Below are 27,630 nucleotides of genomic sequence, written 5' to 3' on the forward strand. Positions count from 1 at the left end.
CTGTGAGCCTGTGCCCTCCGAAACCCTACCCCTAAGGGAGAGGGAATAATGCAAAATACTTCCTTAAGCTTCTGGCAAAACTCTTACTGTTTGGAGCACTCTTGGAGAAGGCTCCTGGGACGAGCAGCGGCATCCTTGCTATCGATTGGCTGGTTAAATAGAGGACTATTAGCTCCAGACAGGCTGGATTGATTACACAGCAGCAGCAGCAGCAGCAGCAGCAGCAGCAAGAGCAGGAGCTTAGAGAGAGAGAGAGAGAGAGAGAGAGAGAGGGAGGGAGGGAGATAGGGAGGGAGGGAGGGACGCAAGGTGGGGAGGAGGCAGTGCACGTTTCAGAGCATCACGATGTGACTGCTGCTGCCCTGAGCTCGCTGCCTCCTTCCTCAGTCAACAACTTACTGAGATGCCTTTTCTTTTACAAGAGGCTGTCAGCTTCCAGCAAGAGAGAAAAGACTTCACCTTGGAATAATAGTTCATCTCACTCCTGCATCCTTAAAGAGGATTTTGAAAAGAAAAAGAAAACAACAACAAAAAAAGCAAGTCCCCTCTCCAGCCCCACTTTGTTCCAGAAACGAACAGAAAACAGTTCACATGCTCCAGGTAAGGAAATTTATTATTATTATTATTATTATTATTATTATTATTATTATTTATTTTAAATCTCTGATTGCTTTTTAGTCATTCACAGTAACATATATCGTAGCTTTGCATGCTTTAAAAACTGAGTTTTTGGGGATGTCTTAGAGTCGATGCCAGGCACAGGCATGTGGATTGAGGAATGTGTTCAGACATGTTTCTATGAATGTATTTGCGATTTTATCTCCGGGTCCAGATAAGTTTTATTTCTAAGATCACTAGATGGTAAGTTTATATAGCAGGTACTCTGGGGAAAAAAAAAAAAAAAAGAAAGAAAGAGAAAGAAAGAAAGAAAGAAAGAAAGAAAGAAAGAAAGAAAGAAAGAAAGAAAGAAAGAAAGAAAGAAAGAAGCAAAGTACACATGAAAAGGAGCATTTTCGGGGGACAGCCTTAAGATATGTTCACTTATATTGTTCTTAGCTGTTCAACAACTTTAGGAAGAAAATAGCAGATCCCCGAAGACGGTGACCGTGTTAACTGTGTACTATCCCATTTCATGCGGACGTAGGAGCTACAGTGCTTTCAGTGACTGTCAGTTGTTTTTTTTTGTTTTTTGTTTTCTGTATCTGTCCTTTACAATCTTAACTCTTGAACATAAGCATGATGTGTCTTAAATGATGTGACCTTAGACTGCCACCTTATTATAGCTGAGTTATTGACGGCCAGCATTGGGTCTTAAAGTACTGGGCTAAGGCTAAGAAATGTGCCTCTGGAGACGTGCAGCTCTTCTAGAGTCCATCGCTAGAGCTGCAGTCAGCTCCATCAATATTTTAAGTGTCAGTGATGGTGTATGCTGGACCAGTGTCTGTGAATATAAAGAAACTTTGCACATATTAAAGCCTCTGCTGGGAACGGGATTTTTTTTTTTTTTTTCTCTTTTAAGGGAAGGAAGAGATTGGATGGCACAGACACAGCAGGCTGGGGCAATGCAGTACTGATGTTGCTGCTTGACCTTAGGTTTACAGGTCGGTTGCTAAATGGGCAGCATGGTCATATCAGACACGAATGATGAACTCCATCCCTCCTGGAACGAACATGGTCTATGGCATTTTTGATGTCCACTTATAGGCTTTTGAGTCAATACGGAGAGATATTTTATCCTGAGCTGCTCGGATTGTGGTCTTGAGTGAAGTTTCCTGAGTCACTAATCAAAGATCAAACTGCCAGCTGCGATAGGTCGGCAAAACTTTTTAATATGTTGTTCAGCGTTTCAAATAATAGCAAGATCGCCTGTACCCTGGGGAGCCGGCCTAGCCGAAGTTAGGAATATTACACACCCTGAATGCCTGCATCTGCATCTGTGTTTAACCCTTGCTTGTCTGTTGCATAGAACTACATATGTGAAGAACACGATTTTTCATGACCTCTATTTTGTCTTTTCAGTGTGGGATGAGGTTTGAATGCCTCATAATAGTATAGATATTATAGCTACCCAGATATTCACATTGACACCACCAGATCGGAAGGGGATAATTGTCATAAAATTTTGTAAAGGGCAGTTTGTCTGAAAGCATAGAAATATGTATTAGAGGATATTTTATATTTTTAATCAAATCATTTTGACAAAACAATTATATGCCTCTCTTTTGAGTATTATGTTCGAAAAATTAATACCAAACTATTGACAGAGGAAGGTGACAAGTGCTGAGGACCAAATATATATACATATATTCATATGTAAAGAGAGAGTTTATAAAGAAAGAGTTTATATATATTGCATATATGTGCAAGTATTATATCAAATCCTCACATAGCCTTTGTCATAAGCCTATCATAATGTGGCTTAACTATTGATTTGCATAACAAGAATGATGTTACCTTTTTACCCAATGTATCCAAAATCGTGCTCTTAATCCTTCCATTTTATTGTTTCTACAAACAGTCTGATATATCTGCTCAAAGGAAGGATATAATCAAGATTTACCTAACTCCTCTACTCGTGTTTAAATTTAATGCACAGTTATTTAAAATTCCATAGCCTTTGTTGCAATAATCTTAGGTGTCTAACCTAGTTATACAGTCCAGTTACCTTATAGCACTTACCGGTGGGTTATATTGAGGTTTTCACCAAGCAGAAAACTAATTCTTAGTTGCATTGTGTGTTTTTTATGAGACCATTAATATTTTAGCATAGGTGGATGTAAGCATCCATACTTATTTTTTTTCTATGAACGGGCAGGTTTTTCCTTTAGAAAGAGTTTTAAAGTCTTTTCTGAACTGTGTGCCTCTTGCACTTATGCATTCCTCTCAGCTTATCCTAAGTGTTTCTCTCTCTCTCTCTCCTATCTCTCTCTTTTTTTGTTTTATCTTAAAAATTCTGTAATTACTCCTGTGAGAGATTTAGTTCCCCAATCTTCTTAATAGGATGTTGTGCCATGATTGGAAACAAAATAAATTCATTTTTAAATCACATTTTAGACTTGCAGGCACATAATGAACATGTCTCCTGCACCCAGCAAGCAGGATCAAGGCTCACGAGTGCTCTAGCGTCATAGAGGCATCACGTATAGCAGCTTCCTTAATCAATTTTTGGTTTTTACTTTTCTTTGCATTTTGGGGAAGGCTCCACTTGACCCTTTATCCTACCTTCTGTTTACTCCCATAGTATCAGGTATGGTTGTTGATGACTCACTTGAGCCGTAGTGAACCAAAAAGAATCAAGAGAGTATCTTCTGTTTTTATAGGTATCTGAACCATTAGGGGGCTCTTTCTTCCTACATTATACTCAGCAAACCACCGAGAGAGATTACACAGCTTTCTTGAAGCATTTTCCCTGTGTTTAGAATATAAGTGGTGCTAGAAGTAGCTTACTTCTCCTTTCCACAGGCAAGCATTTCAGATTCATAAGAATTTCCTGTTTTCATGGGAAAGCGAATTTATCCTATGCCGTCTCAATTTATCCTCTTTAGAATTACCTTGTATAATAAAATGCTCTATCTTTGGAAATAACAAAGGTTCACAATAGCGAAGTGGCCAGCGTTAGACCCGTTTAAAGATGATGTGTTATGCAGCAAGTATCATGAGAGATGTTAAAGTATGGGAAAGCTGCAGGGAAGAAAGTTCCTTCGCAATCATCTGCAAATATCTGAGAGCATGAGTGACTCTGGGCTCACCTGCAATTTGCTTTCAGTAGAAGAGAACAGCAGGCAGCCAAAAGAATATGACTTGTTTTCTGCAAAAATAGACATGGGCGAATTGGAAATAATAGGATGCTTTCATGAGCCATATGCATGCAGGGCACGTATTTTTAAATTCTGATTTTTTTTTTTCCTTTATCACAGTAAATGAAGTTTTCATGAATATACACAGAGGGTGATGCAGGCAGCCGAGTCGGGTGGGGGGAGAGTGTTTTCCTGCGTCACTTTGAAAGCCAGACTTTCTCACTGAATGGAATCACATCCCTCCCACAGCCACAGCAGCCACAGATGCCCCCTGATGGTATAACTTGTTTGGGGATCAGTCAACACTTAATGTCTCTGTGCAGCAGCACTCTAGTTAGTGGGTCGAGGACTTTTATCAAAGGATGCTATCCCCTTGGAAAGACTGAGAGCTGGCATGGGCTTGTGAGAGACCTTTCTTTTTTTTTTTTTTTTTTTTTTTGTTGTTGTTATGAGAGACCTTTCTTTTGGGAAGTGAAAGAGGGGGACGTGTTGGGGGCAGTGAATCATGGAATTCCAATCCAGCATTGATCGGCAACCTGATGTATCAGCGTAAAGAATCATTGCTTAAATAAGATGAGGAGCTGAACAGGGCACAGGTATTTCCTTTACTGGTACTTTGGAAGTAAGCATGCAAGCATTTTATTCTTTGGAAGCCTACATACATTGAAGAGGGTAAATTTTCAATACAACTAGTTGTGTGGGGATCATTCCAAGTCCTTCTGGAACAGGCTGGTATACATCCGAATGCAGTTCTTTCTCACAAAGTTAGCTCTCAGTAATGTGAATGACCTGGTAATAAGACCTGAATGGGGATCTTCCGGCTGCCAGTTTTAGGTAACAAGTATGAAAAATATTTTAAGGGCTTGGTTTCTTCTAATAAGAGGTCATCTTTCTTTTCTCTTAAAGTTAGAATAGCGTTGACAATGGAGAAAAGGGCCGACATTGAAAATAGATAAGTAAATGGGAATGCCTTGGCTGTACATGATTTATGTTGCCGGATTTTACCCAAGAGATAAATATAACGATGCAAGTTAAATATTCATGTTTTCCATTTAACAGTGAAGAAGTGGAAATCATGCCCCTGAAGTGTAGCAGTTCCCTATGTCACGTGGTATGAGAGAAATGTGAAAAGTAGGCAAATGAGTAATAGGTAACGACTGATATAATGGCCTAACATCAAGTTTCCAAAGGAAGTGAGATAGCTCTGTCCTGTTGAGTTTGACCTAATGGGCTAAGATGGATGATGTTAATAATTAGAAAGCATAGGTTTGTTTATATTTATCATTGTTGCACTTACCAATGAACTGAGTTACACTCTCCAAAAGCCCTCCTAGGACTGTTCATCTTTCTGAAACTATGTGTGTGCACAGTTGGGTAGAGTTGTCTGTGTGCATAGGGATGTCATTGTTTTTGTAGCAGTTGAATTATACAAAAATATAGTCAGTTCTACTGTGTGACATGTTCTGTATTTTCCATTCCGACCTTAATATATTATCCTCACTGTTCACCCCCCCACCATACATTCACACACATATCCAGACCATTTGATTATCTCTAGATATTTTATATTAGAATTTGCTTAGCTTTGGCCTTAGGTGGATCCATATTATGCCTTTTCTAGTGGCTGGTGTATTCTGTCCATTAGACCGTGTCTTGAGTCATGTGTCTGAATTCTTAAACTTTGCTGTTTACTGGCTTCCAGTCGCTCTAAATAGTAAATGAGAGGATTTGGGTTCAGAATCACTGACACTAGTGGAAAATAATGTATTATTAGACCAAAACATATATTTTATTAATTATAGAGTAGATCATATATAGGTAGAAATAAGGACGTTACCTCTTGTCTCGAAGATCTACAAAGGCTGCTCATCTCCAGTTATCTACTCACACCCGTGCTTGGCAGAAATCAAGAAAATCATAGACGATCCGATAGTAAACCATAGTGTATGATGACTGGCATTTTAGAGCAGGCGTGGCAAATGGGTTTCCAACATCTATGCCACGTACATTTTTTTTTAAATGAATAGATGTGAATTTTTAGATCAGTATTAGGTTTACCGACAAATGAGAAGCAAGAACATAGAGTTCCCATATACGCCCTTACCTCCATCTCCCCTGCCCTGCTAGTTTCCCCTTTTGTGATGATCTTGCCTTCCTGTGGGACATTTATTACAATGAAGGAACCATTACTCACAAATCACATTAGCTGAAGTCCATAGTTGACCTTAGGGTTCACTCTTATTATTGTATATTCCTTGGGTTTTGACAAATGGATAACGACATGTACCCACCATTATAGTTACGTGTAGAACACTTTCACTGCTCTAAATTCCCCTGTACTCCAACTCTATAGGTTTTTCTCTTTCCCTTCCTCCTATCTTCCCTCCCCTAGAACCTCTGATCTTCCAACTGTCTTTACAAGGATTTCATGTTGTTGGAGTCGTGCAGCAGGTGGTCTTTTCAAAGGTTGGCTTCTTTCACTTCCAAGGTGCCTTTTCCTGTGGTTTCTCCGTGTCTTTGGGGGGCTTGGTAGCTCACTTCCTTATATTGCTGAAAAACATCCCATTGTACTTATTCACCAATTTATTTATTCATTCACCTCCTGAAGATCATTTTAATTGCTTCCAATTTTGACAGTTATGAATACAGCCACTATACATATTTATGTGCAGGTTTTTGTGTGGACATAAGTTTTTAGTTCATTTGGGTAAATATCAATAAGCATGATTGTTTGTTCATATGGCAAAACTGTATTTAGTTTGCCCAACTGTCCTTGGAAATGGCAATACCATTTCACATTCCCACCAGCAATAAATAAGGATTCCCATTGCTCCACATCCCTGCTCCACATCCCAATTTGGTGTTGTCAGTGTTATAGATTTTAGTCATTCTAATAGATATGTAGTTTATCTTGCTGTTTTCTTTTATTTTTTAAATAATTTATTTATTTATTCATGAGAGAGGCAGGGGGGCAGAGGAGAAGCAGGCTCCCTGCAGAGAGCCTGATGTGGGACTTGATCCTGGGACTCCAGGATCATGCCCTGAGCCAAAGGCAGACACTCAACCGCTGGGCCTCCCAGGCATCCCAATCTTGCTGTTTTCAGGAGTGCTTTTGATTTGTAATAACTGCTTCTGCTGTGTGGAGAATAATTCTAAGGTACATCACGGGTCTTCAGGAGACATGTCCATAACTAACTGGTAATGATTCCTTGTCAATTCTTTTTTTTTTTTTTTTTTTCTTTTTTCTTTTGTAGAACAGGATGTGTGTGCATTTGGAGGGAAGGCAAGGGAGTCCGTATTTGTAACATATTTGCCATTCATCATTTAGGGCTCTGGTGGAATGAATGAGTAAATTAGAGCAATCAAATAATTCAATCCCACATTTGTCAATTATCAAGATAGCAACAATCACTGTCTATTTTTTTTAAGATTTATTTATTTATTTATTCATGAGAGACAAACAGAGAGGGAAGCAGAGACACAGGCAGAGGGAAAAGCAGGCTTCCTGCAGGGAGCCTGACGTGGGACTCGATCCCGGGTCTCCAGGATCACACCCTGGGCCGAGGAGAGTGCTAAACCACTAAGCCACCCGGGCCCCCCTCACTGTCTATTTTTAGAGCACTGTGATTGAACTAAGGAGCAGAATTCAGCATTTTATATTCCATAATATACTTTCTAACCATATTTCTCTGGTGGCTGGAAAAGGCTGGCTTCAGATCACTTGGAAGAATCCAAAAATCTTAAGGGATGCCTGGGTGGCTCATTAGGCTAAGGGTTGGTCTTCAGTTCAGGTTATGATCTCAGAGTCCTGGGATTGAGTCCCTACTGTTGGGCTCCCTCTTCAGGAAGGAACCTGTTTCCCCCTTTGCCTGTAGCTCTGCCTGCTTGTGCATGTGCATTCTCTCTCTCTCTCTCTCTCTCTCTCTGATAAATAAATAAATAAATAAATAAATAAATAAATAAATAATAAATAAATAAATAACAAATAAATAAATAAAATCTTTAAAAAAATCCAGAATCCTTGGGCAGATTGAGATTCTTCATAATCTGGCCTCGACCAAAATTTCTGACATTATTGCTGATTACCCTGAGCTCAAGCTAAACTGTATTTTCCTTCTCCCCCAAAGTATCCTCAATGTTTGCCTCTGATGATCTTGATTTAATTTATCTTTATTGCCTTCTCCAGAGATTCAAACCTTACCCATCTTTCTACAAATCCTTGAGAATTCCTTTAACTTTAATCACATAAGACCTTGCATTATTAACTAAACATTTATTGGGTCTGTACCATATCCTTCTATTCAAACTATATGATTCAGGAATAGAAAGAAAATCCTTTATTTTTTTTCCAGTAAACAACATGCATTGTCCATGCTACCCATTAATGTCTATGAGTTGAAGGAATAAATTTTTTAAATGTTCTTATTAGCACAAAATATGTAAATGATTTTTGAGAATATTTCTATGTCTCCAATATCCTTTTCGTCTTCTGTCCTTTCATTATATATTTTTTTAAAGGAGGGCAATGCAGTGGGCTTAAAGGCCTTGTGTTCTAATCATCTCATGACGGATGGGTTGATCTTATAAAACTTATATCCATGCCGCTGACCTGCTCTGCACCTACTCTCCTGAATTCTCATTGAAACAACATCCACTTGTATTATGGTAAACTACTATGCATACAACCCTTACAGATAGAAAGCACCTTGGATGGATATGGGGTCATTATGCAATGTATATCATCAGAGATGTCTCAGAAAATAAAACTTAAAGTATTCGGTAAGAGAGCACTTTTAGGCAGAGAGTACAAGGTGGAGATGTGTATATGCTCCCTTTTGGGGCATGGATTTGAATTTAAAAGGTATTGAAATGAGAGCCAAAGGATTGTGCTGTTTTGCTAACATGCTAATTAAATTTTGGAAGGTTTCTTGAAACAATACAGAGATAAGAGTGTATATGAGGCATAAATAAAACCACTGGTTTCTGAAGATGTTTAGATTCCTGCATAAGAACAGACTGGAAAAGCATTTAAGATGTCATTGTCCTCCGTGCCACCATCTCCTTTGTGAGTTACTGTGTATGTCGGCGTATTTATTCCTTATAAATTGACTTATATTCTGCAATGCCCTTTCTTGACGTTCATTTAATAATTTATTGTGCTTTTAATATTCTTTTTCATAAAGTTTAGTTGTTGGCTGATAGAGGTACCCAGAGTATCATGTCTACCATCTAGTTATCGAATGCTTCTGTCATAAATCAATATAACTTTAACTTCTTGGCCGGAACTAGAGAACTTTTCAATTCGTTGCCAAGAATACTCCTTGATAAACTGTTCCTTAAATCTACTGAGGACAGAACACTGTGACCCATAGCAGCAAAATTATCAGTGAGAACACTAGAAGTTTTCCAGAATAAATTTTCTGAAGCTCAATTTTGAAATTCATTTGATAAAGGGAAAAGGGGAATGGTGAGATGAATTTCAAATCCAGGTCTTTCTGTCCCTGAAGCACATTAAAAAAAAAAAAAAAAAATCAAATGTCATGTTGTGTCACCTCTCTTACTCTAGAACCACAGAGAATCTTTTTGTTTGTTGTTAACATCTGTATGCCCGTGTTTCATCCTCTACATAATAAGAAAAATAATGATATTTATCTTCTAGGGTGATCTGAGGGCTCAATGAGATCATACAGGTAAAAAGCTTGAAAGAGTGACTGACATAATCACAGACATAAAAAGAACAGCAGGATTGCTATTTATATTGAATGTTCCTGAATCCACAGTGCTCCCAAAACATCTAACATATCTTCTTACTCTCCTTCATTCAGGCAGTCAAAACACCTTGCTGGGCAGCTAATAGGTGTGACATTTTATTCTTAACTGCCTGAGGGGCTACAAAGACCTATCAAGACTAGATTAGGGGTTTCCCATCTAGGAGACAAGAAATAAAACCATGGCAGCAATTAAACACTTGAAGGTTTTCTTTTGACTTCCCAGATTGGCCCTCCATTCTCTAATGTGGGGACAGAGGCCCTCGAGACAGCATTTCTTCTCTCCCAGCTGGTTTCCTGTTTGATTCGGGCCAAGAATGTGCTAGAGCGAGGTGGAAGGCAGGAGGATGGCAAAGACCCTTCCCTTTCCTCTGCTTGCTGCTGTTGTCAGCGGGATCTCACAGGGTTCTTCACCTCACCAGCAACAGCTGATTTAGCCAACATTTGCTCGCTGTTTCCAGGGGCTTCTGATCCTCACAGGACCAGCCTCTCCTGCACCCTCGGATGGTCGCACCTGGCAGGCAGTGCCCTCTCTCGGCCACCAAGGGGCATCTTCTCCATTTTTAAGGCTCTTGTAACATTAATAAGAAGTAGCTGTCCTTGAGAAAAGAGAACATCTCAAAGATCTTTGTTTTATTTTTTTTAATTTTTTATTTTTTTATTATTTTTTAGATCTTTTTTTTTTTTAAAGAGGGAGGGGGAAAACTTCAAGACAAAGAGTATAAATTAGAGGTTTGTCCATGTCACTTTTTATAAAACCTTTATTTGAATCTGAAAGAAACCCAAGAATTCTGTTCCCTCGGCCCTAAGGTTGGCGGCTGCTTCCATCATTGACTAACTTGTTTTTACTTTACTGCTTACAACTTGCATTTTTTCCGTTCTCCAAGATGCATATTCAACTTTCTATTAAAATAAGTGTTGTGATTTCAGTTCTCCTGATCCAATAATGACTGAATAAACAGTTGATGCTTGAGGTTGATGCAAGAAGAGTTGACACCAACAATGGAGTGGGATACCGACATTGGGTCTGGGGAATAGGTTTGATCATGTCCCTGAGTCTGAGCACAATATGAAACTCTGCTACTGGTAAATAGGGCACCGGTAATCTATACAATGTGCGGCGGCTTCCAGATTAGCCAAATAACCAATCATGTTTCCCTGTGACAAAGTAAAACTCCAAACTCTAAAGTAAAACTCCAGAATTTCTGTCCTTCATGATTTGTTCGTAATGGTGATTACAAGGCTATAAGATGGAATGATTGTTTTAACCACTCTTGAGAACTTACAGATGAACAAAGGAACAAAACACCTACAGAAACCCATGACTTTAAATTGTTAGATCGAATTATTGCAAGAAAATTAGAAAGCTTTGAAGTCTATCTGAGTGGGTTTGAATTAAGCTGGGAAACTTGAAATCCTTTCTCATTAGCTGAAGAAGCCTTACTTCTTTGGAGAAGATTAGCCTTCCCTTGCTTGATGATCCCCTAATAATTCATTGGAGGGATTTGCCCTGCAAAGGTTGCCAGTTTCCTCAAGACTCACTGTCCTCCTTTATTATCTCCTGACCCATAATAAGAGTCAGAGCTCTTCTAGAGCTCAGTGTACTTGAGAAGAACACATGTAAAATCTGACCTAAGAGGAGGTAACACATCCTTCAAAATAATTGCAAGATTTTGCTAAATGATACCAGCAAAAAGCCAGGGGGTATGTGGAGTAATGTATTCTAAGAGAATTAGACAAAGGATGCCACGATATATTAATGGGTTGGGCTGAGTTTATTATTATGGGTGCACCTAACAGGGACTCTATATTTAATAGGTTTGATTGCCCATCTGAGAGTTGCACTAGCAGTTTCATTGGCAGGTTGACTAAAATATATACTCAACTGTCACCTTCATCCAAGGAGGTTGGAATGCTCTAACTTATTTATCATAACATAGAAGAAAGAATGCAAAGACTTGGAGAGATAGGAGTGTTGGAGCAGGTTTATTATGTGCTACCCCTACTGTCTTCTGACTCCCTCCCCCCTAGAGGACTCAAAGGACACTGTCTTCAGAAGACATTGAAAGATCAATAAGAGGCCAGGATATGAGGCATTTCAAGAACTACCTCAAACATCAGGGTGGAAGGTGTCACCAGTGAGTCTTCATTTGTCACCGTTGAGATATAGCAGTATATCAGATAGAGGGATTTAAGAGTAATAGAAGCCAAGTAGATAAACACCAAGGCTAAGATGATTAAGTTATAATTAAACAATAGGAATAAATTACCAATCAGTATGTTTTGACTTGTAGGAATTCTTGCTATTAGCCAATTGATCATGCTGTTACTACTAGAATTTTACTTAATATATACAACGACAACATGTTTTAATGGTCATGATCTCAGGGTCCTGAGATTGAGCCCTGTGTTCTCTCCCTCTGCCCCTACTCCCCCCACCCCCATGCTTGTGCTCCCCATCTCTCTTAAAAAAAAAAAAGAGAGAAAAGATATTACTGGGGAAAGAGTCAAGTGAAACTTTGGGAGAATTTTATGCCCTCCAAAATGATAGACATAATACAGTATGCCACAATTACAAATAAATAAATATACAAGTAAGCATAGTAAAGCAAGACGCTTTGCAAAATGCAGGAGACAATAAAGAAGAGGTCAATTATTTTTTCTTTGAAATCTGAGAAAGGATCTCAGAGAGCTTGACGTTTGAGTTGTCTCTAAAATGGTGAGAAGAATGAATGAAAGAATTGTGGGAAGAGGGAGGATATTCTAAGTGGCCATGGAGGCTCAGGGGAAGTGAACGCAGCCTGGCATGCCTGGGATATGGGATTATTATGAGGAAACGAGGGCTATTGGCTCTGGAGAAATAAGCAAACAGGTTACCAAAGTATAAGATGTATTATGCTCAGGAATATGGGCCTCGTGGGTAAGTCTAAGTGCTTTTAATTCATGAAGTAATATGGTCTGATTTGCCTAAAATATATAAGTAGTTCTCTTAAACATTGATAATAGCATCCATGTACTCGGGGTCCTGCCTGTAACTGCACAATGCGGGGAAATATAATGGATATAAGCTTCTCCACAGGCCTTGCTCATCTTAAATTGTAGCCTGAGTCTGATGAGAGTTCCATTTTGTTTTGGCTAAAAACAGGAGTGTACGGAGCTCCGCTGGGACCACTTCTGTATTGGGTCTAATATAAATGAATGAGTTGCCTAAAGCAATCGAACTTCCTCAACATACCAGTTGGTATTTTATGCATGCTAAGCACACTTTGGATCTGTCACTTCCAGCTGCTCAACTGAGGCTTGTGATTGGGTATCTGAACTTACAGCAACAGAAGGTTTTCAAATCCAATGAATGCTAATTACAAAGATATTCACTAGCATTTCAGTAGTCTACTAATTTTATTTCATTTATTTAAGAAAGTTGACCTTCTTGTCAATAATTAAACGGAGGAGTATCAAAGAGAGACTCAAGACCGGTGGATGCATATTCAAAAAATATAAAAACAGAACCCATTCTCTCGATGATTTTAAGGGTACCTCAGAATGTTCCTCCAACAAGCAAAAAACTGTTTTTTGTCTAGAATGTTTCAACTTCTAAACTTTGGACTCTGTTTAGGCGATATCTTCATGCAAGTGCTTTCACAACCTTAACGTGAGAACACACTTTCTGTTGACGCCACTCTGCTTTACCCCACACGACCCTGCCCACCCTTTGTCAGCTGTATAGTAGTAGGAAAATAAGAATATTATTTGTTGGGATGCCCGGGTGGCTCAGCAGTTGAGCATCTGCCTTTGGTCCAAGGCGTGATCCTGGGGTCCTGGGATCGAGTCCCACATCGGGCTCCCTGCAGGGAGCCTGCTTCTCCCTATGCCTGTATCTCTGCCTCTCTGTGTTTCTCACATAAATAAATAAATAAATAAATAAATAAATAAATAAATAAATAATAAATAAATAAGCAAATAAATAAATATCTTTAAAAATATATTATTTATTGCAAAGTCATGTGCATTTTTGCTCTCCGGTTAAAGAATAGTGTACTAATAATCACCTCAGCTGAAGTCAGACCTTGTGGCCACTTTGGAATTTGGTTTCCTAGGCATTGTAGAAAGATTGTTCAAGGTTAGAGTAGAACTGAGATTAATTAGGAGCTTGTTAGAAATGAATGAAGTAAACCAAAGTTAGCCAATTTAGTATCTGCATTTTTCGCAATATCCCCGAGTGATTCATAGGCACAGTAAAGATAGAGAAATATTAAAAAAAATAAAAAATAAAAAAATAAAAAAAAAGATTGAGGAGTATTAAAGTATTAAATTGAGGAGTATTAAGGAGATAAAATTAGCTAATCTATGAGGTAAACCTATTTTTTATTCCATGGAGCTCATATGTTTTTCTATTTTTACATAAGCATTCTGACTTAATTTTTGGTAATCATGCCTTTATGTTTTTCATATTATTAAAATTAATTAATAAGCCATTTTACATTTTGCTTAACAATTGAGGTATATAAGACTGTTCTAAAGTGTTTCCTCAAATATTCTCCACTTTGATTCTGAGAAGACTCTAGGTATTAGTGAAAAATATCTAGTATGCCTTTGTGTATAACAATAAGCTCCTATTGTTCCTTGTCCCCAAGCAATTTTAAAACTATACTACTTTCTCTTTCTTCCTTCAAAATTTCATTACATACATTAACTATGATGAGTAAAAAATCCATTCCCACCAAATTCCTTTACCCTTTGGATTGTGAGCAAAGTAGGTCACCTATTTTTTTTTTCTATTATCTATCTCTAGTTTTTATAAGACTGTGTCTTCTACCTGTGGATTTTATAATTAACATTTTCTAAATTTATCAGAAAATCTTTGAATATTGTTGTAAACATGGCATCGATTTGAGATTTGGTGCAGGCCTTAGCATGAGATCTTAGAATTCATATTTTCAAATAAAAATGCGGGCTGTCATTTTGTTTTGAATTTTTGAGTAAAAAATAACAAATGTATATATATATATATATATATATATATATATATATATATATATATAATCTTCTTAAATTATAAACCTGGAATTATTTAGATTAAGGAAATCAATCATCTTTTACTACATACTTTTTTTTTTTTTCTTTTTAAATCCTCTCTGGTCCACCTACTTCTTCATCCTTTCCCTCAACCTTTGGCTGCCACTCATCTTTTTGTCATCTCCATAGTTTTGTCTTTTCAAGAACGTTATATAGTTGGAATTATATTGTAAGTAGGCTTTTTGAATTGGCTTCTTTCACTTAGTAAGAGGCATTTAGGATTCCTTCATGTCCTTTCATGGCTTGGTAGCTTATTTCCTTTGTTGTTGACTAATATTCCATTTTTTGTGTGTGTGTGTGTATCTACCACAATTCACTCACTTACAAAAAGATATTTTAAGTTGTTGTGAAGTTTTGGCAATTATGAATAAAGCTTCTATACACATCCATGTGAGGTTTATATATGAATGTAAGTTTTCAACTTGTTCACTGTATCATATGGCAGGAGCAGTTTAGTTTTGTAAGAGATCTACAAATAGTCTTCAAATTGGCTGTACCATTCTACATCTTACCAGTAATAAATGAGAGTTGCTTTTGCTCTGCATCCTCCCCAGCATTTGGTGTTTTCATGCTCTGCATTTTGGCCTTTCTAATCTCGTTATTTTAATTTGCACTTTTCTAATGACATATGATGTAGAGCATCTTTCATATGCTTATTTGCCATCTGTATACCTTCTTGTGTGATGTCTGCTCTAGTCTTTGGCTCCTGTTTAAATCAGATTGTTCTTTTTTTTTTTAATTCTTGAGTTTTAAGAGATTTTTGTATATTTTTAGATGAGAGTTCCTTGATCAGTTATGTCTTTTGTAAATGTTTTCACCCAAGCTGTGACTTGTTTTCTCATTCTCTTGATATTGAATATAATTTTAGAACTCTTCAATTCATTAATCTACTTGAAAAATGTCTATTGTGTGCCTTTGGGGGGAAAAAAAAAACACGTAATTTCTAATCTATTCCAAACTTAGTTTAATGGAGACTTTTTTTTTTTTTTTAATCATCTCCAAACCCAAGAATTGTCCTGAAGGTCAGGCTATTTCTAACTAGGGAAATTTGTTAAGGCTCTTTGGTGCAAGGACCACTGAAGGAAGCTGAGATCTCTCTACTATTGAATTACCTTTGATTCTTCTTTTAATGGATATTTGGTTTCTTTTTGCAGTGTTTAAAATCATCAAATGATTCCTAAAATGTCATTTCAAACATTAAATATCATGCTATTTTATCAAGTTATTTTTCACTATAGATTTACCACTGACACCTAATAAACTACGAGAAATGTGGTTTATTATATCCATATGGCTATGGATCCAGGAATTTGGAATACAAATTCAGAAAAGAGATTGTCTCTATAACTCTCTGGAAGTCCTGAAAGGAAACTATATTAGGAAACTAATAGGAAACTATATTATAGGAAACTATATTATTTTAGCGCAGGTCCCTTTAAAAATCATGCTTGTCAAACAAAAAAAATTAGAAATCTGTGACAACACAGGAGCCTGATGGCAGAGAGAATGCTGATTCAGTCCTTGAATTTTCCATGACGACTCCTCACCTGCACTTAGCAGCTGTTTATTGCTTGGTTCACTGGAGCATATGATGCTGAACCAAGCCACAGGTCAATAAAGTCATTTACAATGATCAACCCTCTGAGTGAAAGAGGTGATGAATCAACCAAAACTCCTTTAGGCAACAGACCTAGCAGGGAAATTTTGCACTTTGGGTAGTAATATATAATCAAATGAATCAGCAGACTGCACATCTCCCTAATTAATTTTATCACCTTTGGAGAAAGCCTACAACAAACTTTTAAGTGCTTTCTTTCTTTATTAGGTATATCAAACTATGTAGAAAACCTTTAAACCTTGAGCTTGTAAATATTGAGACACTGGTTTCTTGATATTTAAATTATCAGGTTTTAATTCAATATTAGTTTTATCACCCTTCACATTTCTATGTGATTTTTTTCCTATTAGATTGACCTAAGAAAATGTGATGTTTAAAATTACTATAAAAGAACATGATTAATCAATACTGCAAACGGATCATAACAACTCCTCTTTTTGAAGTGCACACTAAATGCCAGGAGCCACATGCTTTACACACACTATCTCATTTAACCTAGACAAGAAGCTGAAGCAGAAACTGTATTTAGTCACCTTTGTGGAAGCTGAGTTGAAAAAAAGGTTAAATAATGTCCTCAAAGTTGTAAAGCTCATAGATTGGCCAATTAAAAACTTGAATATAGACCTCTTGGAGTTAAAGTCCATGTTTTAATCACTGGATTAGGGCAGCCCGGGTGGCTCAGTGGTTTAGCACTGTCTTCAGCCCAGGGCCTGATCCTGGAGTCCCGGGATCGAGTCCCGCATCAGGCTCCCTGCATGGAGCCTGCTTCTCCCTCTGCCTGTGTCTCTCCCTCCTTCTCTCTCTCTGTGTCTCTCGTGAATAAATAAATAAGATCTTTAAAAAAAAAATCACTGGATTATGGACAATAACCATGTGCCATTTGTTTAGATACTTGTTTTCATAAAATTAACATGTTTTCTGAAACTTTAGCTCCTTTTAACTGTTACAGTGATTGCTAGATAATATTCCATATGATACTTCAAAATTGATGTATGACTTAAACAAGAACTTGTTACATTTTATAAAAACATGTATGTTTTTATCATAAACATATATCATAATCATAAAAATGACACTTATTATTGAATAACAATAGCTAACATATATGGAGTCCAGAGAATGTGAGCACCATGCTAACTGCTTACATGTCTAAGCTACCTTAATCCTCATGTTAATACCAGGGAAGTAGGTGTTATCAAACTATGTTGTCTCCCAAATAATCTTCCAAAGTTTGGATAGAGAGAATTATAACCAGAATCACATAGCTTCTCTGCATGAGAATTCTACATGTTAATACAGCCATATTTTTTTTTGGAATTTACGTTTTCAAATAATTTTTCATTTAGGCACAATTGCAAGTGACTTCTGAGACAACTAGGAAGGTGGATTATTTGGATCCTCTGTGGATATTAATCTAATCTTCCCACAAACAATGTTTCTAGCTTATAGAGATTTATCAACTCAATAAGTATTTGTTTAGGGACTCCCTGGATAAGCATGAGGTAGGTATTGTGTAAAGTTAAAATGTTTTATAAGATGGATATTGCCCTTTAGCAGTTTATAAGTATTTTTGGAGACATAATGCAAGCACATATAAATGCAAATACCACAGTCCTGATTAGAGGAGTTTCCAAGACCATGAGGTGTAACCCAGAGTAGTGCATGATACATATTAAGTGAATTGAGTTCAGAAGGGAGAGAGATTATTTGGGACTAATGTGGTCCATAGGGTCGTAACAGGCAGGCCAGACTGACTATATAGAAAGCAGAAGTCAGCCCCGGCTTCCTGTTCAATGTCAGAGTTGAGTTCATTTGAAATCAGTCCATTTTCCAGTTTCAAGCAATGAGAGACTCAACGTCTTCTCTACAGGGTTTATGAATTTCTGGAAAAGCACTATACCCACATGTAGTTCCTTCTAGATTTTTTTTTTGAGTTTATTTATTCATGAGACACAGAGAGAGAGGCAGAGGGAGAAGCAGGCTCCTTATGGGGAGCCCAAAGCAGGATTCGATCCCAGGACCCTGGGGTCATGCCCTGAGCCAAAGGCAGATGCTCAACCACTGAGCCACCCAGGCATCCCAAATTCCTTCCAGTTTATGAACAATCTATCTGGCCCTCAAGTCTTCTTTTTTTCTTCTGAATTCCACGGATCTGGACCTAATCTTTATCTTTATCTCTTTTTGAGAACTACACAGCTCCTTCCCAGATTTCCACAAATAAAATCAAAATGCAACAATACTATCAAGTAATTTTGCGTGGATAATAGGGTTTAACCTGAGGAAAGATAGGCGTGAGTTCACCGTAGGAACACTACAAGCTAAGCATCAAATTATAGACACTCCTGTCAGGGGTGTCTTCAGCCAGCAACCTACCAGAGGTTTTATTGTGGTGCCTTCATTAACGTGTAGTACCTGGTTTTATGGCACCTCAGAGGTGTTCTTAACTCTGTTTAAAAAAAAAAAATTATGTGTTTATTTGAGAGAAAGAGAGAGAAAGAGAGAGAGAGAGAGAGAGCACAACTGGAGAGGGGAGGGAGAAGCAGACTCCTAGCTGAGAAGGGAGCCCAGGGTTCTGGGATCAAGATCTGAGCTGAAGGCAGACGATTAACCGACTGGGCCACCCAGGTGTCCCCCGTTCTTCTCTTTATATTTTTTCTACCTCACTCCTTACTTTCTATTTCATTTAAAGTAATGCCAAGTTATTTTCCCTTTGCAGTCTGGAGCTCTCCATTCCTTTCTTGTTCTTACTCTCAAGCTCCCAGCCAACCCACAAAGGCCCCCAGACAGCCAAAAGCCATCTATAAAACAAGTTACACTCTCCTTAGGAGGCACTTCGATTTTACGTATCTTTATATCTATAACCTTTCCCCTCTTTGCCCCATGTTGAATTATAAATGTGTCAAATCTTCCACTGAGTGGTCATCCTTCCTTTTCATTGGACAGCTCAAGTTATGGAAAATGAATAAAATATATCTGATTATTAAGGGCACCTGTTGGCTCAGTTGAGCGTCCAACTCTAGATTTTAGCCCAGGTCATGACCGGAGGGTGATGAGTTGAAGCCCTGCATCACGCTCCATGCTGAGAGTGGAATCTGCTTGAGATTTCCCCCCTCCCTCTCCCTCTGCCCCTCCCCCACATTTCTCCCTCTCTAAAAAAACTCCACAAAAGCCATATCTGAGTATTATAAAATTACTTGAATGAAGCCAGAGTCATTATCTCTGTAATTCCCTTATTCGGCTTTAGAATTTTCCCTTGGTCCACCCAGCACATGTCTAATTCTTCCACATGTGATTTCCTCATTTGTCTGAATTATCTTCATGTAAACCTTCATCATCCTACTCCCTCTCCCTTAAACCTTTTCTATATGGTGCCATGAAAATCTGGTGGCCAGAACCTGATACAGTGATCTGGATCTGGTCCTATTAGTGAAGGATACAGGGTGTAGCATCTCCTTGATTTGAAATACACTTTTGTTAATGAAGACATACTCATTTTTTATTCCTACAAAGCAATTTGTTGAATTCATTGGCAATGAAATCTGTTTTCCTTACATCTATTGCTGCTAATTAAGATCTCCTCCACCATGTTTTTGTATGATATAAAAAACCTCATTCTTATTTTCATTACTTGAATGTTGTTCTTCATTCTCTTGAGCCAGGTAATTTTTTTGGATTTCTCCACTTCCAAACTCCAGTTTGTCTTACTTTTCATATTCTCTATAAAATATTCCTGATTATACATGAAGCAAAACAACAGTAAAATAGGGACACCCAGGTGACTCCGTGGTTGAGCATCTGCCTTTGGCTCAGGGTGTGATCCTGCAGTCCTGGGATCATGTCCCACATTGGGCTCCCTGTGAGGAGCCTGCTTCTTCCTCTGCCTGTGTCTCTGCCTCTCTCTCTCTGTGCCTCTCATGAATAAATAAATAAAATATTTTTTTAAAAGAACAGTAAAATATTTCTCATGAAACTAATAATGGCCCATTTTTATTTTGTGCCATCAGGAAAATGAACATACATGACAGTAGTTTCCTAAAATAGTCTTTTTCGACATCCTCATATTTTAATTTAGGAGTTCTTTTTTTTTTTTTTTTTTTTTTTTTTTTTTTTTTTTAATTTAGGAGTTCTAAGGAGTATTCTTATCCTTTAAAGTTTCAAAGAAATACACTTTTTTTTTCCTTTCAGGAATTGCCTTTCTCAACTCAGACGTATATTGTCAATGACACCTTTTTTTTTTTAATTATAAGGTAATATATCCACCTGATATTCCCAAACAAGAATAGTCACCAGAAAATGTCCCCAGTTTCCTAAAATCATTCTATTTAAGAGAAACATAATTTCCATTTTTAAAAGGAGCATTTGTTTGCAAAATACCCTAAAAATTGTGCAAACATGTATTATTAATCCTTCCTTGCTAGTTATTATTCAAAACTACTTACCTTCTAATTTTTTTGCTCTAAACTAGTCTCCAAAGGGCAAAAGTAGAATAGAATGGAGCAAAAGATACACTGACACTTTCAAGGAGGCCAAAGTCTAGTGGAGGGACAAGATAATGTACATACATGATGACTTATGTATTCAGTGGTGAATCTTATGCCGGGGTTGCATAAACAGTAATGTTGGAAAATATAGGAATAAGCATATGAAGGTAGGACAGTAAGAGATAGAAATGGGCTTGTTTGGGAAAAGTGTTTTATGTCATAGTCTTCAGTAAAAATAGGAGTGACCATTTGTCGGTTGGCAGGGAATGAAGTATTTAGAATTTGATCTTTTCAAAGTGATTGAGCCCTACGGTCTTGTGCAGACTACAGAGCACAGTCCTTCAAATCTGACACATCTGGGGTTTAAACAGAGATTGACTAATTAAATGTAAAGTTTTTGTTTTGTTTTGTTTTTTGGTTTTTTAGATCTTAACACTTTAATGGGTGGTTACACATTTCCCTGACAGTTTGTGACAGCAGGGAGTAGTGAGTTTCACTGCTCTTAAAATACGTTGATGCTTTCCCTAGAGACAGTGCGAGAATCAGATTTTCCTCTGAGATACAATATTCTGTTAGTGATGTAGAGAGTGACTAACAGTAGGAAAAACATTTAGAGAAACACAGAGAATCAGTGACAGGTTGTAATGACGAAGTAAAGGCAACAAAAGAGACAAGATGATTCCCTATGTTCTGGCTTAGGAAATGGATAAATGGTAGGAGCATACATAGACATTGCAAATAAAGAAGGTGGAGATGGTTCGAAAAGCAGTAGGATGGTAGCTTTGATCTGGAGTATTATGAGTTTGAGATAAGTGGAGGGATGTACATGTGAGCTCAATACGACTTTGGGGACTTAATGTAAAACCTCAGGAGAGATGTGGGAGTAACCGTCATTTACACATAACAGATGAAACCATGGGGTTGGCTGGTATTAGCTGAGCAGTAGAGTCACAGAGAATGGCACGGTGGAAGATCAGAGTGTTTAAGAACAGTAATGCAGACTAAGGAAGAATGTTAGGAAAGGAAAAGGAAATTTAGAGTAATCAATGTCTAGAAGCCAAGAAGAAAGAGTATGTGAAGGAGGGTCCCAGTTATTTATTGCTTTGTAGAAAACCAGTCCAAAAGGGGAGGACTTAAAACGGAACTTATTATTCCACCATTAGGTTTCTATTGGGGAAATGCTTGGCTTGGTGGCTGTAGCTAAAGTTCTCTGGTGTAGCTGCAATCATATGGTGGATGGAGCAGCAGCATCTGGGCAACACCCCTGTATCTGTCTTTCTCTTCACTTGGTCCAGAAGCTTCTCCATGGGATCCCTTCACATGAGCACTTTGGGCTTCCTTTCTGCAAGACAGCTTCAGAATAGTGAAGAACAGGGCTCCAGTTCAAGGGCGCCACCTAATAAGCTGCATATATGGCCTTCCAAGACCTAGCCTCAGAAGGTATCCAGTGTCCTTCCCACAGAATTTATTGGTTGCAGGTTCATGCAGATTAAAGTGAAGAGGATTAGATTTTACCTCTTGATGGGGAAATGGCAAGATTCTGGAAGAGAATATGGAATGGAAGAAACTATTGCTATCTTTTGAAAAATCAATGGGCAACACGAAGAAAGAGACTCAAAAGTTTCCCTGTTAGGGAGATATGAAGTATGTGTCAATAGCTAAAATGTGCCTATTAGGTTTAGCCAAGGTGAGGGGACATTGGATAACCAAAATAAAGGCAAAAACAAAAAAGATTTCAGGGATTGTAGAGTTGGAAAGGAGGTAAGGAGGTAGTGAGAGACAGTCTAACAATTTTATTTATAAAGATTGAAGATAAAAAAGAATAGAGTAGATTAATATAGTAAGTTAAGCTTTTCAAAGATGGGATTTTTAATAAGGGAAAGATTTGAGTGTGTTTATAATGCTGAAAGGAAGTATACAGAACATGGATAGCAAGTTATAGCCTTTGGGTCAAATCTGGCCTATGGCCTGTTTTCCCAAATAAAGCTTTGTTGGAACGCAGCCACATGTTTGGGTTTGACAACATAATTGAATAGCTGTAGCAGAGACAGTTTGGCCCACATACTCTAAAATATTTACTATTTAGCACTTTATAGAAAACTCTTGCTAGGGACGCCCAGGTGGCTCAGTGGTTGAGCGCCTGCCTTTGGCCCAGGGTGTGACCCCGGGGTCCTGGGGTCGAGTCCCACATCGGGCTCCCTGCATGGAGCCTGCTTCTCCCTCTGCCTGTGTCTCTGCCTCTCTCTCTCTCTCTCTCTCATGAATAAATAAATAAAATTTAAAAAAAAGAAAACTCTTGCTAAACTCTGATCTAGGATATAAAATGGAAGGAAATCTATGAAAAAAAAAAGAATTACTTGGTAGAGCAAGATTCTTAAAGAGTTGAAAATCTGCAGGATCCAAATATTTGGTCAAGTTTTTACTACCATAGTAGCTGGTATACAGTAGGCACTGAGAAGTATTTGTTGCAATTATGATGGTATGGATGGGAACAACAGCTTTATGAAGAACCCAATCACTCTTTAACAGTGAACGACAGAAGAATAACTTCTGATCAAACGTCTTTCCCAGTGAAGTGTGGTGTAGAGGAAGATGGTTGGTATAGAAATGAATGGCTTGCTAAGTTCTGATCCCTATTTCCCTTGTTACTTAGTATGAATAATGTATCTGTTTAGGGTGAGTGTAAAATATACTTCAGTCCTATGAAATATGCAACCTGAGGCCCCAGTGAAATTAGTGAATTTTCCCCCCAAATAGAAGAGTTAACCTTGTTCACCTGGTGGAATCACTTCCTGCAGTGAATAACCCACTACTCCCCCGGACATTTGTTTGGAAGCCACAACCTGTTGAGGGATACAGGTTCAAATATATTCACCATGACTTGAAAACCTTGCACAAGATATCATTAGGCACTTATTAAAAGTGATAATTCCGCTCCAAGTAAGCAAATGGTTGTCATGTGCAAGATCAAAAAGAACTGACATTTGCTAGTAAAAATAAATCGTTTGGCAAAAGTATCCCTCCATACTAAATGGAGGTGGGACAGCTTTACTTTTTTTTTTTTTTATTATTATAAACATGAAAAGAAATGCTTCTCTGATTGCCCCCATAATGGGACTGTGTGCAGCAATAATGTAGGATGGTATTGCAGTGGCTCTCCCCCTGACACTGTAAGGCCCATGGGATGACGAGATTGAAAATGTGCAGGACACCTTAAGTTTGTCACCAAGATGTAAGAGTGCTAATGACATTTAGTGACAGTACTGAGCAGGGGCCCCATGTGGGCTCAGCCCTCAAGAGCCACATGTGGGGATGACCGCTGGGCCCGCAGGGTGCTGTTGCTTTGCCCAGGAGCTCTCTTCCAGGCGTGGTCCAGTAGTCGGTATGGCCTGTGACATCTGCCAGAAAAAAAAAAAAAAAAAAAAAAAAAAGAAGAAATCCCAGGGAATTAGCAAGGGTCAAAGAAAAGAGGACAGTGTGACCATCTCCCAGAGGGACCCGAGGGACTCTGAAGTAGCGCAGCAAAAGCAGACGGCAGCTAATGAGAGGTCTACACAGGTGAGAGGAAGGCGAAGCCTATGGAAACCCCGGCTGCTACTCCCAACTCGGGGTATCGTCAGCTTGTGATCTGGATTTTGGGGAGCCAACAGTCATATGTAATAATAACATATCCTTATAAAACCATTTTAAACTTTACCCTTCGGCCTGACTTAGGGTGAGATTTTAGAACCACTCTTCAAAGAATAGAACACTAACCATGCATGTGAAAAAACAGAATTCTAAGCATCCGGCAGTGCCTTGGGTAGCCCCCTATCACTAAAAATGACTCAGACTCTAGCAATTTTGTTAAGAGTATATGGCACCGATAATTATAAACCTTAATAAGATGCAAAGCTTTCCTTTAAATGAAAGAGAGCTAAGCCTAGATTAATTTTGAGGACCACATTCAAAATCGTCACACAAATTGGAATCTTTCCCTAGAATAAAGATAGTTGTTTTAAAAATTCCTGCAAAGACAATAGCATATTTTTAAAATGACACAGGAGATTAACAAAGGCGATTTTCCTGGAGATAAATTTCAAGGGAATCTCAATGGCCAGAAAAAAATCCTAAGATAATGTTAGGGTAAAGGGTGCTTTTTGAGAAAATGAAATCTCATATCAACTAAATTCTTACGTAGAAAACGAAGATGTAATATAAAAAAAAAAAAAAGAAAAAAGAAAACGAAGATGCGTGGATACTTAAAGATATTTCCTTAGTTAATTCTCCATCTCTTTAAACAGAATGCATGTCGCCTTTTTGGAGATGTTTGAAACTCTGACATGTGTGATTATCATTTTTTTTTTTCAGTGTTTTCAAGTCCTGAATGTAAAACTATAGTCAGAGGAGAAAAGAGTAAACAAATTGTATTTGGAAGGGAGTTTTTACATTTTGCTTCTTCTCTTTTTCTTTTCTTTCTTTTCTTTTCTTTTCTTTTCTTTTCTTTTCTTTTCTTTTCTTTTCTTTTTTCTTTCTTTTCTTTTCTTTTCTTTCTTTTCTTTTCTTTTCTTTCTTTTCTTTTCTTTTCTTTTCTTTTCTTTTCTTTTCTTTTCTTTTCTTTTCTTACTTTTCGTTTCTTTCCTTTCCTTTCCTTTCCTTTCCTTTCCTTTCCTTTCCTTTCCTTTCCTTTCCTTTCCTTTCCTTTCCTTTCCTTTCCTTTCCTTTCCTTTCCTTTCCTTTCCTTTCCTTTCCTTTCCTTTCCTTTCCTTTCCTTCCTTTCTCTTTCTCTTTCTCTTTCTCTTTCTCTTTCTCTTTCTCTTTCTTTTTCTTTATTTCTCTTTTTCTTTGGTGTGGGTGGGTAGGTGGGCATGGATGGGGGATGTGTTTGTATCTTTTTCATGTTTCCTTAGCCAATCTTTGACAAAGATACTTAGTCTTGTCTGATGTTTTGTGAAAAATTCTTAAGTTATTTTTGAGGAAATATTTTTAACTCCACTTATTCATAGATTTATATAAGTTTTGCCCCTTAAAAAAATATACATGAAAACAACTGGAAGTTTGGAGATTAAGATAGCATCTCTGGTTGTCACCAGGTCGTTACCTATCGACAAGGAGTAAGACCCTGGGGAAGAGACCCCGGAAGCCTGAAGCGTCTGTTAACAGGATCACCCAAGCACATACCTTCCAGGTTAGAGACAGAGCGTTAGAGAGAGCTGGGGAGCCACACAGGGCAAATGTCTCTTTCTGCTTTCATTAACAGTGAGTTCAACAAGACAGGGACTTTTGGCAGAAAATGTAGAAGGGCAATTACAACCCTGAGTTGGAGTAATTAGACCAATTTCTTCCCTGGCCGAGCTAGACTGTAGAGGTAGGGAGGCATTTAATGCTTTCCCTTTGAAGATGGAAAAACCTAGTTAGCAGGTTTTTGACAGCTCTCTCCAAATCGGCAGCTGATAAAACAACCAAGATCATCCTCCAGCCAACTTTCTTCTGACCCGAATCTCTTAAATGAATGAGAAAGGGAGATTTCTCTTTGAGAAATCCATTAAAATAATAATAATAATTATTATTATATATCATATAAATATTATGTAAACATATACATGTAATACTATGTAAATAATATAATTATTTATTATATATGCTTATATAAATAATATAATTATTAAATATACTTATCTAAATAATTATAATTATTATATAAATAATAATAATTATTATTATTTTTATTATACCGTTTTAGCTAACAGTTTACCTGTTCAGGTAAGAAAGAGATTTAAATATGTTACTGGTGTTTCTTTCATTTATTCATTTACTTATCTTTCCAGCACATACTTACTGAGGCCTGTTTAGTTTCCACTGTAGTTGGAATGAATTACCCAAACCTGGAGTCTTAGACCAGCGCAGGTGTGCTATCTTATAATTCTGACGTGGGTCTCTTGCCAGATTAAAATCAAAGTGACAGCGGGTGCATTTGTTTCTGAAAACTCTTGGGGGTAGGGTAGGGACCCGTTTCATTGCTTATTCTAGAATAATTTGGTTGCCTGTTGTTGTAGAACTGAAATCCCTGCTCGTTTTCAGTCTATCAACTGACTGCTGTTACGTTCTTCTAGAAATTTCCCACGTGCCTTCTCCTAGGGCACTCTTCCTCCCTTCTCAAAACCAATAGTGGCAGGTCATGGGCTTTTCACACTCAGAGTCTCTCCTCCTCGCCCTCCCTCTGTTGTCCCTTCGTTCACCCTTCTGTCTTGCTCTTGAACCTCTAAGAGCTCCCACATTTAAGTTGAATCCACCTGCATAAGCCAGGATAACTCCAGTCTTGTCATGCGTGTACCCTTTATACTCTCTGCAGATTGCCTTTGCCCCTTAGGGTAACACGTTTATAGATTCTGGGCATTTGGACATGGGCATCTTTGGGAAACCATCCTTCTGCCCAACACAAGCCTCTGCTGCATATCAGGTGTTTTGTTAGGTATCAAAAATAACACACACTGTGAAAATGAAGATTGCCTTTGGGGTCATCATTGGGTATGGTAGGCCGATAATCGGTCACATAAACGTAAAGTGACACATGCGATGTGTCGAATGAAATAGGCTTCATTATGTTTTTGCTCTGATCAACTACCCACAGATACGAGGGGCCCAAAAACAGCAGGCCCCTCAGCTCCGTGTTGCAGTTTGTCAGCAAGAGGCTGCTCCATGCAGTTCTGACTGCAGAATCTGTACCACAGCAGCACATACCCTCTGAGCACGTGGGAAGGAAGAGGATTGCATACTGGCTCCTAAAGCTCTGACCTAAAGGTGGTATCTGAGGCTTCTACTTGCCTTTTCCTGGTTAACCGAGTCGCACAGCCACAGCTAACTTGAACTTGGTGGGAAAGATATAAGACTACCCTGTACCTGGAAGAAAA

The 27,630-nt window shown here is 38.0% G+C and overlaps 1 protein-coding gene across 5 annotated transcripts in view; it reads left to right on the forward strand.

Annotated features, from left to right (window-relative positions):
* Positions 1-322: 322 nt before the first annotated feature.
* Positions 323-27,630, forward strand: part of CDH18 (cadherin 18) — a 953,252-nt gene continuing 925,944 nt past the window's right edge. For 3 of the 5 annotated variants that reach the window (XM_049109418.1, XM_049109419.1, XM_049109420.1), the window contains exon 1: positions 323-600. The gene's annotated coding sequence lies outside the window, so the exon portion shown is untranslated. The remainder of the gene's footprint in view (positions 601-27,630) is intronic. The other 2 variants (XM_049109414.1, XM_025436325.3) reach the window with 1 other exon arrangement.

The sequence above is a fragment of the Canis lupus genome, chromosome 4, assembly GCF_003254725.2.
Source record: "Canis lupus dingo isolate Sandy chromosome 4, ASM325472v2, whole genome shotgun sequence".
In the NCBI taxonomy this organism is placed as follows: domain Eukaryota; kingdom Metazoa; phylum Chordata; class Mammalia; order Carnivora; family Canidae; genus Canis; species Canis lupus.